Here is a 16,383-nt window from a genome sequence, read left to right as displayed (position 1 = left end):
AGCGGGCATCAGGAGTTTGCCCAGGAGGCTGGAAAGGTGGGGACCAGTTTTGTTACTGGGGGCCGGTTTTGCAGCAATGCTGGGGGACGGTTTTGTTAAGCAGCAGTGCATCACGCTTGATGCCCATCCCCCAAAGGGGATCGGGCCGGTCCAACAAAATTGCCAGGGTTGCTTTGGGTTCCCAGTCCGGCTCTGCTAACAAAAACAACTGCTTCAGCAGTTCTTTGCGGCACTGAGGGACTGCTCGCGGCTAGAAGCAGCAGCAGGTGAACCAGAACTGCGATCAGCAGTCCCACACTGCGCTTCCCAGCGCCTGAAAGTCCTCCCGTCCAGTGGGCGGGACTACTGGCAGCAGGAAGTCCGCTCTGCACGGCTGTCAGGCGGCGTCTGTTAACTCGCTGTCAGTCTCCTAGGCTACGGCCTGGCTGGTGTGCCAGCAGTGAAAATATCCACGCTATAACCAGTTATGTTACCTTACAGAATGACTACTTGCTGCCTGGTGTTCCACAGTCCTCGCCAGGAAGTCAGACTACAGGAGTTCATCACCTCCAGTGGTTCAGGTGGGCTAAACTTGGCCTCAGGCAAGATAAGGAAACTCCTCCCATTTTCAAAATGGGCGAAGTTGAGGCTTTGCTTGCATACGTCTGTAAAGCTTAATAATTTATCCATCCCCAGATGTATTATACATCTGCATTGAAATATCAGCTAACAAAAATTCTGATAAAATATTGAGTCCAAAATGAAAGCAATAAATGTGCACTTAATTATGGTGGTTTTTATCGATTCTATATGTATGTGTAATTATGTTTGGTGCAAAATATGTTGATACTTTTTATACATCTGGCTTTTAACTCCTCACAATGATTATGAATAAGTACAAACCAAGTGGGCCCTAATTGGTAGATCTTCTTCCTATGATGTTGAATATGAACTGATTTTATCTTATTGTTGTTATGATTATTAAGACCTGAGTACTAATAAGCTGCTATGTGACTTGTGCTTTTATGGATAAATTTGTATCCGAATAAAGATTTTTGAGAAAACAAAGTAATAAAGTACTTTAAAATTACAAAGCACACAACATTAAATTTAAAAAAAACAAGCACACAAAATAGTCTAAATGTTCAAACAATAATGAGAATAATATACCTACAAAATATATATTGTGTAATTTTGTTTACTACAATAAAGTTACAGATCTTTACTAATCAATGCTCGTGAAAATTCTCTGTGGTGCCTGTCACTCATCCTCCATAGATATCAGTGTACATTAGTCATTTATTTTGTTTATTTCTCTTTATTTCGCTGTACCTCCTAATTAATGAATCTTTCTTTTGTTCACATGTTTTGGACTAGTAGTTTGATTCATTGTACAATGTTTGTCCGCATGGAACCTAAGGCGGAGGCTATTCGATGCCACTGGTCGTGATGGACATTGATGGGCACCCCTGATTTCTAATTTGATATTCCTTCGCTCTCTTGGCACTGAGTTTATATTAAGAGTCATCTAAAGAGTCTTGGTATGTGAGGTATTAGGCACTCTCCACCTTTTCATCTGCTCATTGGTATTGTACAAGAGCTGTGATGAGTGAGCATTCAAGTGAATGAATGAGAAAAGCTCATGTACAATACCGATGAACAGATTTCCAATAAAACATAATACATCGTCCAGTGCTAACATAGGGACCATTCTCTTCATCCTTCCACCGGTTTGTTGGAGATACACACACTCAACTATAGATTCTCTTTGTCCAGTGCCCACATCAAATTATAGTGACACAGACCACCTTATACAACGTCACACATTAGACACAACTTCTTGAAACATCATTCCGCCACGTACTTCTCTAAGGGCCTGATGTAGGTGGCCTAAATACCGTTGATAACGGTGAAATTCGGTAAATTTCACGGTTACTGACCAGTATTTAGGCATTCGTGATGTAGGGAAGGAATTGGTAATAAGGAATCGGTAAATACAGATTCCTTAATACCGATTCCTTATTGGCCTTGCATTTAAGGAATCGCTAATACCGATTCCTTAAATGCAATGTAGAAAGCACATAAAAGAGTGCTTTTGGGCCTTAAGGAATCGGTAATTACCACCAACTTCAAGTTACCGAATTCCTTTAAAAAAGCACTTTCTTGCTATTTTTGAAGTGCCATGCAGGGTCGGACTGGGAACCAAAACCAGCCCTGGCAAAGTGTTCGGGTGGCCCCCCAGGGGGGTTGTGGGTGCCGCCGAGCTCTTTGCTAGGGACGGTTTTCGGCCGATTTTGTTACAGGGCTGATTTCGCAGCTATGCTGCAAAAATGGCCCTGTAACAAAAACGGCCCCCAGGGGTCCAAAACCGGCCCCCCACCCGTGCGGTGCATCGGGGATTCCGGTGCTCTCTATGGCCAGTCCGGCCCTGGTGCCATGTGGCACACATCCATGCCCTTAGGGCATGCATGTGTGCCACATGTGCACACATGCACATTTCAGGAGTGCAACAGGGTGTCCTTTGGACACCCTGGCACATTTGAAATACCTCCTGGTATTACTGATTCGGTAATACCAAATCAGTAATACCGTATGTCTTCACATTCATTCCTATGGGCCTCCAAGGCCATAAGAATGAATGGGTAGGTATTCTTTATTACCGAATCTCAATTACCGATTCGGTAATAACGAATATTAAGGATTCGGGTTTTGTTACCAAATTCTTACCTACATCTGAAATACCGATTTCTAAATACCGAATCAGTAAAATTCGGTACTGAGAATTCGGTATTTCGCTATTACCTACATGGGGCCCTAACTCATCTGGTTTGCTGTTTCCCACCTCAATAACACATCTAAATAAAACAATAGTCACACATCACCTTTAAAATAAAAATATATTTTATACAATTCCTGGCACCACCATGCACTCAAAATGGCTCCAAGGCAGATACTTGACAACAAGTTTGCTACTCCAATGGCACATCTAGATCAAATCATATTAATTGTTGAACCCTTTCTGTTACATTGTTGATGCTCATGTAAAGCGCTCTGATACCTTTGGGTCTAGCCAGCGCTATATAAAACTCTTTAAATAAAATAAATAAATAAAAATAGCCCACCCTACCCAAGAACACACATAATAAACAACGTGTGTCGCCATCATGAATACAACGTAGCTGTAGGCAACAGAGTTGGCTTAAAGTTTGCCACTTCAGTGTCACAAGCAGATCAAGGTATACACATACTTAGACCTACAACAATGCACATTAGACACAACTACCAGAAAATCATAGGCACCACACAGCGTTTTGCACCCCAAAAGTACTTGTAGCTCAAATTGTATTGGCTTTATAAGAACGGCACACATTTGACACGACTCCATGCACCCTAACAGGCATAACATGGCTCACAATCATGGGAATGGCTAATCGTTTGCCCCTCCAACAGCACAGATAGGTCACATGCACATTAACCCCATACATTAGTCACAATCCCTGGTAACATTAAAGTCCAACAAAGCTACAAGCCATATGTGTTTACTGTGCGTTTACCACCTCCTGGCAACAACTATTCAGTGTATACCAGCACATCTACATTATCTCATACTTACTTACACATATCAAACATCCTCAAGAAATTACATGAAACCTACAAATAACACACCAAGGTAGACATAGAATAGCATCAAAGATAAATAAGGGGCAAATATGCCTACAAATATAACATCAGGCTGAAGGTGAGCAATGGACAAAGATGCACAATGCAGAGTAAAACAAAGTGTAACATCCCTGAGCATGCACATCCAATCACATCATTCGCCTCACAGACAAAGAAAATGACCTAGCCAGCCACTACCTGATATGTCATTAAACAATACCTTAGCCTCCTGCACCTTGCCAACCACTATTCAGCATGACTCAATGATAAACAACATGAAACACAACCGGATGCAGTATCAACAGATCAGTCAGTTTCCGGTCAACAAGTATCCCAGGAAGTAAGGGGCACCAAGTTTTGGAAAGGGCTTTGGGACCCTTCTAACAATAGTAAAGCCAGGGATTTAAGTGTGCCAGGTCCTGCCAGGTACCACACAGGGCAGTAATTAAAAGAAGACTTTGAAATGGGACCGAATCGGGCTGGATATTCATGCCATTAACTTTATTGCCAAAAACTCTTTTCAATTTCTCAGCAATACCAGGGCCACCGGAATTATGCGATAACATAACGTGTATTTCTAAAGCGCACATTCAAGCAAAGGTATCTTGGCGCTGAATAACATATGTTTCATTGTTACCCAATGGTACACATTTTATCTACCCCAGAAGGATGTAAGGCTGAGGGGACCTACTGGGATTTGAACCTGTGACCATGAGATTGAACACATGCCCCCACAGTGGACGTATTAGTCCACTAAGCTCCCAGACCTGGCTTTGTGCCACTTGTGTAGCTGTTGTGATTTTCACATAATTAAAGATTTGTCGCATTTGACACATATTCCATCATATGCTGCATAATCTGCAGATTTTAACAAAAAATATTGTTTCTAGCTTAAACGGCTCAAAAGTTACTAAAACGCAGGGGCACAGGTTACTACTCAAAAGAAGGCCTTTTGCAAAGGTTGACTAGGCATCTTTCTGTTGCTTATTTCTTTATTTGGTTTTTAACCTGGTACTAATGAGGTGCACCCATTGCTCAAAAAGTGTTAACAAGTGCAAAAAGTACAAAATATTGATGCACAACTATTAAAAAAATGTGCTGCATTACACCGCATAATTCACATTTTTCTGCCTGCATAATTTACTTAATCCTGCGCATAATTTTGCATTCTCCTGCCATAATTCCAGTGGCCCTGACAATAACTGTAAAAACCTGTGAGGTATTCCTTATCAGTGACCCCTGTTTACCTTCCGCATGTTTTATTTCGTCATGCATCCCCTAAGAGTATTTTCATTTTTCAAGAAGTTGTGTTTCTAATGTTTCTTTTTTCCATGCAACATATGACCCTTGTTTAGTGCACAGTTTGAACTAAGTCACCTCTAGGTCTGTGAGTGAGTTCAGGTTATGGGTTGTTGTTAACAGAGGTGTAAAATTGAGGGTTCTTGAAGTGGATATTGAGGGTAGTGAGATTTACTTACTGTGCCTGTCAGTGGTCACAAAAGTGTGCAGACGACATGCCCATCCAATCCTTGCCGTCTCAGCTGTGGGCCCAGAGCGATGATCGCATATGTGCCAATTGTCATTGTGGGAAAGGGCTCTAAGGAAGTACACACTTGTCCAAATAGGGACAGTGCCAAAGGAAACAAAAGATAAGGTGCTGAGTGGCAAGTGGGTGGGCTGTCATGGAGGAAGGGGACGGTGCAGTGGAGGAGATAAAAGTAGGTATGTGCAGAAGGGGAGACTGAAAAGGCAGAGATAAAGCGTGAGGTATGCAGATAGAGGATTTCAGAAAGATTTAGATAAAAAGAATCTGCAGGAATGTGGAAGAAAGAGGTATGATGAGGAAATTGGAGTGCTAGAGACACTCTAAATGTCACTACCCCTTCCACAGACCTTAGTAATGTTCAATTCACTCTGACATGTTCATAATGGAAACTCTTTCAATTCTGAATGTTCACAACAAAATCATTGATATTATTAATTTAACTGATACTACCCACAAGCAGTCAGTGGATCTGGTTTGTTTTAGGTATATGTCTTTGTTATTGTGTGCTAGAATGCAGCAGCCCAAAACTTACGAAGATGCACCCAAAAATTGCTCATGGTGGCATGTTGTGTAAAGAGCAAGCTTTTGGTTCACACATTTTAAGCCACACCCTTAATTACAAAGGCTCCACCCCTTTGAAAGGATTCTTAGTTAAACTTATTTGGCCACGCCCCTTTCAGAACCTCCTGTCCACTTCTTTCATCCCACTGATAGCACTGCATATCGTGACATGTCGTGACATAAAATACGTGCACCATTGCTCAGTTTACTGTGTGGCTTTGAGTTCATTTAAACCTACCCCACAGCAAAAGACGCTGTCGAATTCTCTTTTTAATGAGTGTTCCATTTTATTGCATTGTTGACAATTTTAATTATGCATTCATGCTTGTATGAGCGTGTTTCCAACCACTCATACTCAATAAACTCTGTCTTTAATTACTCTCCCGCCTAAGGTTGAGCAACTGAGGTAATAAACCGGAATGCAAATCTGTAAGCCTAAAATTACACATATGTCATCTGAACTGTCACATCAGCCCTCAACACTCTGAGCAGGTTTACTAGATCTTATCATCTGTCTACAGCAGAAGCTAAATTCATCAGCTAGATGGTGTGCATATTATGCATGCAGTACTACACAATTAATGCATGCAGTACTACACACCTAATGCATTCAGTACTACACACCTAATGCATGCAGTGCTGCACATATCATGCATGCAGTACTAGACTTATTATGCATGCAGTACTACACACCTGATGCGTGCAGTGCTGCACATATCATGCATGCTGTGCTAGACATATTATGCGTGCAGTACTACAAACCTAATGCGTGAAGTGCTGCACATATCATGCATGCAGTTCTAGACATATAATGCATGCAGTACTACACACCTAATGCATGCAGTGCGGTACATATCATGCATGCTGTACTAGACATATTATGCGTGCAGTACTACAAACCTAATGCATGCAGTGCTGTACATATCATGCATGCTGTACTAGACATATTATGTGTGCAGTACTACAAACCTAATGCATGCAGTGCTGCACATATCATGCATGCAGTTCTAGACATATAATGCATGCAGTACTACACACCTAATGCATGCAGTGCGGTACATATCATGCATGCTGTACTAGACATATTATGCGTGCAGTACTACAAACCTAATGCATGCAGTGCTGTACATATCATGCATGCTGTACTAGACATATTATGTGTGCAGTACTACAAACCTAATGCATGCAGTGCTGCACATATCATGCATGCAGTTCTAGACATATAATGCATGCAGTACTACACACGGATGCATACAGTGCTACAAATATGATGCATGCAGTACTACACACCTATTGCATGCAGTACTACACATATAATGCATGCAGTGCTTTTGAATTCGGGTATCCATCCTGCAGTATAGCAAATAACACATTAATGTATTCTTTGTTTTAAGCATGTATAGTATCCTAGTATCCTGTCTATGTTTATGTATGCCATTTTTCACCACATGCTCAGTGGGTGGAATGTTACTGTGATAATGTATTACGGAATGTTGGGAGTCTGTGAAGAAAAACCACAGTTGAGAATGGGCTGAGCAGCATGCTGGCTGCTCCTGGTGGGCTTGTTCAGGACATGAACTAGACTTATCTATCTCATCTATATATCCTGTAACTAACTACAATAAATCCTCTGAACTACAGCATGTTCAACTGAACATTTTAGGAAACATATTAGCGAGCAGTCCCAACTCAGTGAGTTGGAAGACGATAGTAAGTTATTATGGAAAGTCCAATAAAGTTGGTCACTGCTTAGCGATATAAATACTCATCTCTCCTTTTACCTCAACATCTCTCTCTGTCAAGCTATCTCTTTCTCTCTCTCCCTCTCTCTCTCTCTCTCTCTCTCTCTCTCTCTCACTCTCTCTCTCTCTCTCTCTCTACCTCTCCCTCTCTTCTCACTCAGCGGCGTAGCTAGACCTTTGGTCACCTGTGGCGGTCCATATGTTTGCCACCTCGGTGGCCGCATGTAAGAGTGGGGGGTGCTGGCGATTCCTGTGTTTGCTGTGCCGTGACGAGAGGTCGTTGCTCCCAAAACTCGTGCGTCCCGGGCGGACCACCACCCCTTTGCTACAACACTGTTTTCTCTCTTTGCCTCTCTCTCTCTCTGTCTCTCTCTCCCTCTCTCTCTCTCTCTCTCTCTCTCTGTGTCTTCCTCACCATCTGGCTCTCTCTCCCTCATCATCGCTCACTCTCTACCTCACCATCTCTCTCTCTTCATAACAAAACGATGAAAGGAAATACTATCATAATCAGTGACAAGTCTGAGTTTCAACAATTTAAGTCCATAATTACCAGTTTCACCAAGATAATTCTTTATTTCCTTTTAATTTTCAAATTCTATATTCTTCTTTGTCAGACAAGCAGACGCAGCTAACACATTTCGCCCATTAACAAGGGCTTCTTTGAGCATCATAGGCCAAGGCCAGGGGATCATTGCCTTCAATGAAGCGTTCAACATTCCAATGTTCTAATAAAGTATTAGAACATTGGAATGTGGAGCACTCCATTGAATACAATGGACTGCTCTGTGCTTCTACGGGCCGGTAAATGCCCTCAAAGCAACATTCCAATGTTGTTTTTACATAGGCCTCTCGGAGCCCAAGGGGATTTAAACCCACTTGGGTTCTGAGAGGCCTTTGTTTTATTTGTTAGAACATTCTGCCCTCTAGTGGCAGAATGTTCTGCTAGCCTTATAGCTCTTCCTAGCTGGGCTATTAAAGCTATTAACGTCCCACTCCCTTGTTAAAGGCCCTTTCCTTCGGCTCAGGCCTTTAACACTGGAGCGGGCCTTTAATAGTCGGTATAGTTCGCTACGGTGGGCAAGCTAGAAGAAACTAGGTACAAAAAAGGTACCAACAAATTATTGTGTGATATTCCTGCCTGTAAGGTGTGTAAATAATAAGTATTTACACTTTTGACATATCTTACCCGTAGGTAAATGTACTAGCGTTGTACTGGGGATTGTGGCTCTGGAACAAATTTCATACAAGGCACAAATGGCGTTTTTTAGATCAAACAATGACACCACCCATCTGTACAGCAGATTTTCACGCAGTGCTCCGCTAAAGTTAGCAAATCTGGGCCTCTGTTTCATGCACATTGCGATCCTTATTTTCTATATATTTATAATGTGTTTGTTTTTTAACTATCTGTTATCAAAGTCACAAATTATCAATTGCGATTTTTTCACGAAATTTGTGAAAAATGTAGCCGCTGTTGTGAGGTTTTCAAAGTGTTTTAAAAAAATTATTATATGATGAAAATCCACCAAAATCAATTTTATAGCTGAAAAGTCCAGTAAATTTTCTTTTGGTAGATTTTTTAATTTCAGGAAGAAGGGATGCTTCCTGAAATTTTTCTTTAAATTTACTTTGTATGTGAAGAATCTTCTAGCAAAAACCTTTTTTAAGGAGAACAGAACCAGGAGCATCATTCGACAAAAAATATTACTCATTTTGCAATTTCAAAAAGTTCAAAATTCTCAATGTTTTCTAATTCCAGTGGCAGAATCAACATTTTACACAATGCTACTAAATAACTTCTCATCACTCCTGCCAGATTCTGGTCTCAGCTGCCTATGTGATTTATCGTGAAACGCACAAATTTAATGTTAATTTACAAAACGTCGAAAGCGAAGAGAACATAATGCTTATTTTATACAAACGACTTTATACCATTTACTGATCCAATTAATTTGTTCTATGTTAATGTGTCTCTTTCCAGTGTCCCTGTCAACTCAGCCGCACAGTCCCCCATATGGAAACATCTAAGCAGTGGACACTTCCATTGGAATCAAGCCTGCTGCCTCAGAGGGGGGCGTGGCTAGCCGAGCAGCGAAATGGCCGCTCTGTGAGCGAGCTCCGCCGGCTACGTTCTGAAATCCTGACATAATCCTTGTTTGGTCCCCTGCGGACCCCCGTCATACCAGGGGCTGTACGCCTGACACTCAGCGGATCCCGGAGCCGAACTTTGGAGAGCGGAGCTCCCCGGATGGTGGATTTACACATTTGCCGACCTGTGCGCTAGAGGCGACCCGAGACTGCGGAGCTGTGTGCTGGGCGCCGCAAGCTACTGTGGTCCGCGGCTTTGAAGGCCTTTGGTGATCCTGTGGAAGTGACCGCGAGACCCCGCTGGCTTTGGTGCCGCTCCATTGCGGCGCGCTGGTGGACCCCTGCTGGCCCGGTGAGCGTATCTGGACACGTCTGGTCTGTAGGTCTTGTGGGGCGGACGATCCCCTGACGTGGGGACACGAGCTGACACCCTCCTGCAGATAGCTTGCCACATTTGAAAGCCTGGTGATTGTTGACCGACGCTGCTGCGCCTCGGCCGATAGGGAACACGACCCTGAGCAGCGGCCACCTTCAGAACACGAGGTGAGGCGTGGGACCTGCGCGAGTGGGGTGTGGGACGGCCGCGCTAACTACCCTGACCGCTACCCGCCGAAGTGAAACCTCCGACTAACTGAGCCGGGGCTGATCTGATGCCAGTGCCCACTGAGCCCGTGAACTCCTGCGGTCCCTACGTCCACCCCTGCATTTAGGAGCCGCACTGGACCGACCTCGGCGCAGGGAGGCCGAGGGACCGGAATTGGTGCCGCCGCCATTTTGAGACCTGCAGGTGCGTGTTGCTGTATACGGCTGCAGGCGCGCACCTAGTGGCGCGGTGCGCTGGAGTCCTGTGAGCTTTGCTAGCGGACCTGCGTTCCCTATTACTGGCACGAGCTGCCTCTTGTGATCCGTGTACTGGAATAAGCTTGACCTACTTGCTGTGGTTATTTGCGCGAGTGCCCCGCTGCCCAACGGTCGCCTCCGTCATGGGGGGGAAACATGAGGCCAGACAACCCAAACTCAACTTTGATAATAAAAAACCGCCAAAACACCCGCAGGCTGACACGGACGGCGGAGAATCTTCGTCGCAGGGTGCACCAGCGGACATAGACTTTGGGGCGCTTATTATGGAAGTGCGGTCCAGCCTGAAAAGCATCGATGGCAAACTGGACGCAATGTCCGTGCAGCTGGAGTCTGTGAAGGCAAAAGTGGGCGCACATGAGACGAGACTGGATAGCCTAGAGAATAGACAAACTGAATGCTGCGAATTCCAACAACAGGCCAAAAAACACATCGTGAACCTAGAGAAGGATCTGGAGAGCCTACGCGCTAAGGCGGACGATTTGGAAGCGCGCTCCCGTAGGTCCAATGTTCGCATTACTGGTATTCCAGAAACGGCAAACACCGGCAAGATGGAGATGTTCGTGTCTGATCTACTACATGAGCTTTTTGACCCGGCTCTGTCACCGGTGTTTGCGGTCGAGAGGGCGCACAGGACACTTGGGAAAGTGCCGCCGCTGGGTACGCCGCCGCGTCCTATCCTCGTTAAGCTGCTCAATTACCAGGACAGGGACCTCATTCTACGGCTGGCTAGAGAAAAAGGCAAGATAACGCATAAGGGAAATGCTATTTCATTCTACCCAGATTTCACCCCCCTGGTGCAAGCGGCCCGCAAGGAATTTCTGCCGGCTAAGAAAGTGCTGCTGCAAGCTGGAGTGAAATATTCCCTGTTATATCCAGCAAAGCTGAAGGTGCTCCATGATGGCGAGACGCACTTCTTCACGGATGCGAAGTCAGCGCTTAAATTTGCCAAACACATCACTGGCCCGGGAGCTAGAAGGAAATCGCCCAGACTGGAAGAAACTGCTGATCAACTGAGTGACAATGACTAGATGGGCTGCCAACATATATGCTGCTGCGCTGCTTATTTGCTCCCTCTGAGTCTGACACCGGAGCTTGGGAATCCCCAAGCATCTCCTGGAGCCACGAGTCATCTGCTTGCAAGAGCGGCGAGTCATTGCTGCAGTCCGGGAGGTGGATTTGTAACTGCCATTACCTAGACCACGTGTGAATGTAGCTGTGGTGAGATTCGTGGTCCCTGGGACGGGGGCGCCGTCGGGGCCCTACAGCTCTTTTTTCTGAATGTAGCCACCCCGCTCAACCGGGGGTGTAAGCTGGGTGCGCCACGTCCCCATGGGGTGTATCCCAATGTTTCTAATGTTGGTTGTCTATCACGCCATGCGTGTTTTTCTGTGGGGTATGTCACCACCTGTTTGGGGGGTTGGTGAGGGAGGTGGGGAGCGGGGGGGGTTGAAGTTTTTGCTGTTTGTAGTTTTGAACTGGTGCACTGAGAGATACCTTCTATTTTCATGTCTAAACGCGGGGACATTATGTGTGCTGTGTGCGGGGATGGGGGGCTCTGGGGATTGGCTGCCGTTCGGGGTTCTGCTGCCTCTACTGTGCTTCTATGATGGGGGGGGTTAAATTGTGGACTTGGAACATTAGAGGCCTTGGGGACTACAAGAAGGCCCGGTTGATGCATGGTATGCTAGCCAGACATAATGTGGATATATGTTTCCTGCAAGAAACTCACCTTAACGCTGTTCCTTCACCTAGACTGCGTAATTCTAGATGGTCTAATGTGTATTCTGCTATATTCTCCAATTATGCGAGGGGGGTGGCTATCCTTGTACGAAGAGGGCTGGACTGGCGGGAACGCACCTGCGAACAGGACAAGGATGGGAGATATGTGCTCTTACATGGTTCTTTGCAGGGCAAACCGGTTGTGCTGGCTGCCATCTACGGCCCAAACGTGGATGATCCTGACTTCTTTCTGTCTTTATGGGCGCGCATTGCACTGCTTGATTGCCAATCAATTATTGTTGGAGGGGATTTCAATGTGGTGCTTGATGATGCAATTGATAGGAGGGGTGTGGGTAGGCCAACCCATGCTAGAGCGCGTCAGGCTATATTTGATGTAATGGGGGAAGGTTTGCTCTCAGACGTGTGGAGAATTCGGCACCCTGGGGAAACATTGGGCACCTGCTACACATGTCATCAGTCTGCCTGGTCTCGCTTAGATTACTGGCTGGTGTCGCCTGAGGTGGCGACGTGGGTGAGGAACGTTGACATACAGGCCAGATCGCTGTCAGATCATGCTCCGTGTGAGTTGGTGTTATGTGTGCCTGATGCGATGCATAGGAGTTTCCAGTGGCGTCTACCTCCACATGCTCTCACAGACCCGGTATTTGTTGAGGAGATCAGGACAGATATTATTACATACTTTGCAGAAAATACTGGATCGGCTTCGTCCGAGGCCATAGTGTGGGACGCCTTTAAGGCAGTGATCCGGGGCCAGTGCATAGCGCGCCAAGCGGGTGTGCTGCAATCCATTCGTGGCACATTGGCCCGACTAGAAAGGGAGTTGAGAGATCTAGATGAGGCCTTCAGTCGCACTCTATCATTGGAAGCCGCTGGGCAATTCAAAGCCAAGCTTCTTGACTTCAATGAGGAGGCAGACCGTGAAGTTAAATTCCTAGGGAAGCAAGCAGAGGCTCGAAGATACGGGGAGGGAGACAGGCCAAGCAGGACCCTAGCTAGATTGTTAGCTTCACGTACGTATTCACACTACATACACGCCATTCATGACAGTAGTGGATCCCTGGTTGTGGGCCAAAACGAGGTTCTGCGAGCCTTCACTGGCTTCTACACGACCCTGTATACCTCCAGGCAACCTGTCGCCCCGGCTTCTTTGGAGGCCTTTCTGGACTCCATTGCCCTAGTGTGGTTTAACGACAACCACAGGCAATACATGGATCTCCCGGTGACCGTACAGGATATTATTCAGGTCATCAAAAGCATGCCGGCCAACAAGGCTCCGGGTCCTGACGGTCTGACTACGTCCTTCTACAAGGCATACGCTGACGAGCTGGCACCGAACCTCCATGCGGTGTTTGTGGAGGCCCTCGAGTCGCACTCCCTCCCAGACTCCATGCATGAAGCCTTAATTATTACGCTTCTGAAACCGGACAAGGACGAACAGTCCCTGGACTCCTATAGGCCCCTCTCCCTGATCAATGTAGATGCGAAAATCTACGCCAAAATCATTGCAGATAAACTTCAGCCGATGCTACCGATCATTGCACTCCCTGATCAATCTGGTTTTGTCCCTGGGCGAGCTACATCGCATAACCTCAGAACTATCTTCTCTGTCTTGCACTATCTACACCCTTCTGTACAGGCAGCGGTGGTGTTCCTTGACGCAACCAAGGCGTTCGACTCCCTGGAGTGGCCGTATCTCTTCCGGATATTGGAAAGAATGGGATTCAGTCGCAATTTCATAACCCTTATTAAGTTGCTATACACTGCACCCAGGGCGAGAGTGAGTGTCAATGGCCTCGTTTCCCAGCCCTTTGAGATCTCTAGGGGAACTAGGCAGGGTTGCCCGCTGTCCCCGCTCCTCTTTGCTATAGCAATGGAGCCGCTTGCGGCCAGGATACGGCAACACCACACCGCGAGAGGGATCGGGTTCAGCTCCCGTAGTCTGCTGATTTCATTATACGCAGACGACGTCACTCTGTACATTGTGAACCCCAGTGACAACATGAATCCATTACTCCGTGAGTTCGTGAGGTTTGAGGGACTCGCGGGAGTGTCCGTGAATTGGACTAAATCGGTCGCGTTCCCCCTCACTGATGAGACAAGCCAACCGTCATCGGAGTACCCCTTGCGTTGGGAAACTGACGCAGTTAAATATCTAGGTATCTGGATTAGTCGTGACACGCAGGAGCTGTGGTCTCTTAATTTTGGCAGAGCGGTGGACTGGCTAGAGAGGAAAATCGAAGTCTGGAACAAATTGCCCCTTTCCCTGGTGGCGCGCATAGCGTTGGTGAAAATGGTGGTCCTACCCAAATTCCTATACCTGTTCGTTAATATTCCATTGCCCCTGACGGCGCATTTCCATGCGCGGGTCCGCTCATTACTCTTGACTCTGGTCTGGGCTGGGAAACAGGCGCGAGTATCCTGGAACCTGCTAACGCTCCCACTGAGACAGGGCGGCCTCGGAGCCCCTGACCTCAAGCTATACTCCCTATGCGCACAGGCACAGTTTCTTCATTTCTGGGCCTTCCCCACCCCTTACCAACCGCACGTGGCGGTGGAGCTCGCTGCTGCTGCCCCGTTACCGCTGCGAGTGGCGCTTTATGGCAAGGTCAAACGTCCCTCGAAGGATGTGGACACGGTAGAGATGATTCGCTGGGCTTGGCGTGAACTGCAAAACAGAGCAGGACTCTCCGTATTGTATGCGCCGGCTGTCCCCTTACGGGGCAATCCACTGCTACCTTGCCTGTGTGCCAGAGGAGGTACCCTTATGCTCCACGGGCGGCGATTGAATACATTTGCCGATATCTATCCTGAGGGCACTTTTGTTGATTTGCCAGCGGAGACGGACGATCAGCCCGTGTCTTTCGCAGACGCGTTGCTGTACCACTCCCTCAGGGAATCCTGTAAAGGATTGGGACCCCAGTTTCCTGAAGAGCCACAGCCCCTGGTTGCCCTTCAGAACCTGCTTTCGAGGCCGACCCCCAAAAAACTGGTTTCTAGACTATATAACTGCATGCAGGAGCAGGCCCCGATTACGGTGTCCACAGCTAAACTGGCTTGGGATGCTGACCTCCCAGAACCACTGTCAGATGCCGTGTGGGAATACTGCTGCGGACAACTCACGGCGCTATCCCCGAATTATCGTCTTAGGCTCATTCACTTTAAATTCCTGCAGCGCTACTACCGCACGCCAGTTCTGCTACACCGAATGGGAATCCGGGAGGACACCGCTTGCTGGAAATGTGGGGGAGGAGATGCGTCCTTCATTCATGTGGCGTGGAGCTGTCCAAACCTGGAGGAGTACTGGTCAGCAGTTTTTGCTGCTATTAACCAAATTCTTCACAGGGCCGACGCCCCCTCACCGCTGTTGGGTTTGTTAGGCTATGTCAAAGACACGGAACCTTGCGATAGAAAGTTGCATGCTATGCTCCTCCTATATGCCAAACGGCAGGTCTCGCTGCACTGGGGTAGGAGGGCCCTTCCATTGTACGCAGACTGGATTAGAGATGTGACATACGGACACACGCAACTGACCAATTATTGGGAAACAATGCCAACGGCCTCCAGACCCAAAGATATCTGGGAACCCTTCCTGCGGTGGTCCGGGGAGGGGTTGAGATCGGTTGCCTCCGTTGATCTATCTGATGTAGGTGTGTCAGATGATATGGGTTAAGGGCTCTGTGAAAGGGGGGTACTGTGACTGTCTGGTTGCGCGGTGCGGGTGTGCTCCTCCCTGTTGGCAGGACTTGTCCCATCTCTTCCACCCTTAATGTTCCCTACATGCGACCCCTCGGACCTTCCCTGCTCCACCCCTGCGGACATGTGCCCTCTGGCTTGTCCCGACACGACCCCCTCCGGGTCCCCCCCCCTCCTTCCCCCTTCTCCCCCCCCTCCCCTGGCTCAGCGCCTGAACCCTGACACATGCGCGACTACAGATGCTGCCGCTGTTGGGCACTCATTCGTGGCTACATGGCACACATGCGTAAGGCCATACATGAGGGTAGATATTGCATGCTTGATATCTCTTGACTGCACCGATGGTTACTGTTCATGTTGTTTCGTTTGTATGTTGGGACAAGTTGGGTGTAAACAGTGCCTGTGGACGATATCTTTTATTCTGCCGCTTCAGCAGGCTGTGTCCTGTTGCTGTGCTAGTGGCAAACCTGTTACCCTTAGATTCACTTGTCGCCTGAGGCACTGAGAAAATGT

This window comes from Lissotriton helveticus, chromosome 11, assembly GCF_964261635.1.
Source record: "Lissotriton helveticus chromosome 11, aLisHel1.1, whole genome shotgun sequence".
In the NCBI taxonomy this organism is placed as follows: Eukaryota; Metazoa; Chordata; class Amphibia; order Caudata; family Salamandridae; genus Lissotriton; species Lissotriton helveticus.
The sequence above is the reverse complement of the archived record's forward strand: the minus strand, read 5'-3'. Positions refer to the sequence as shown.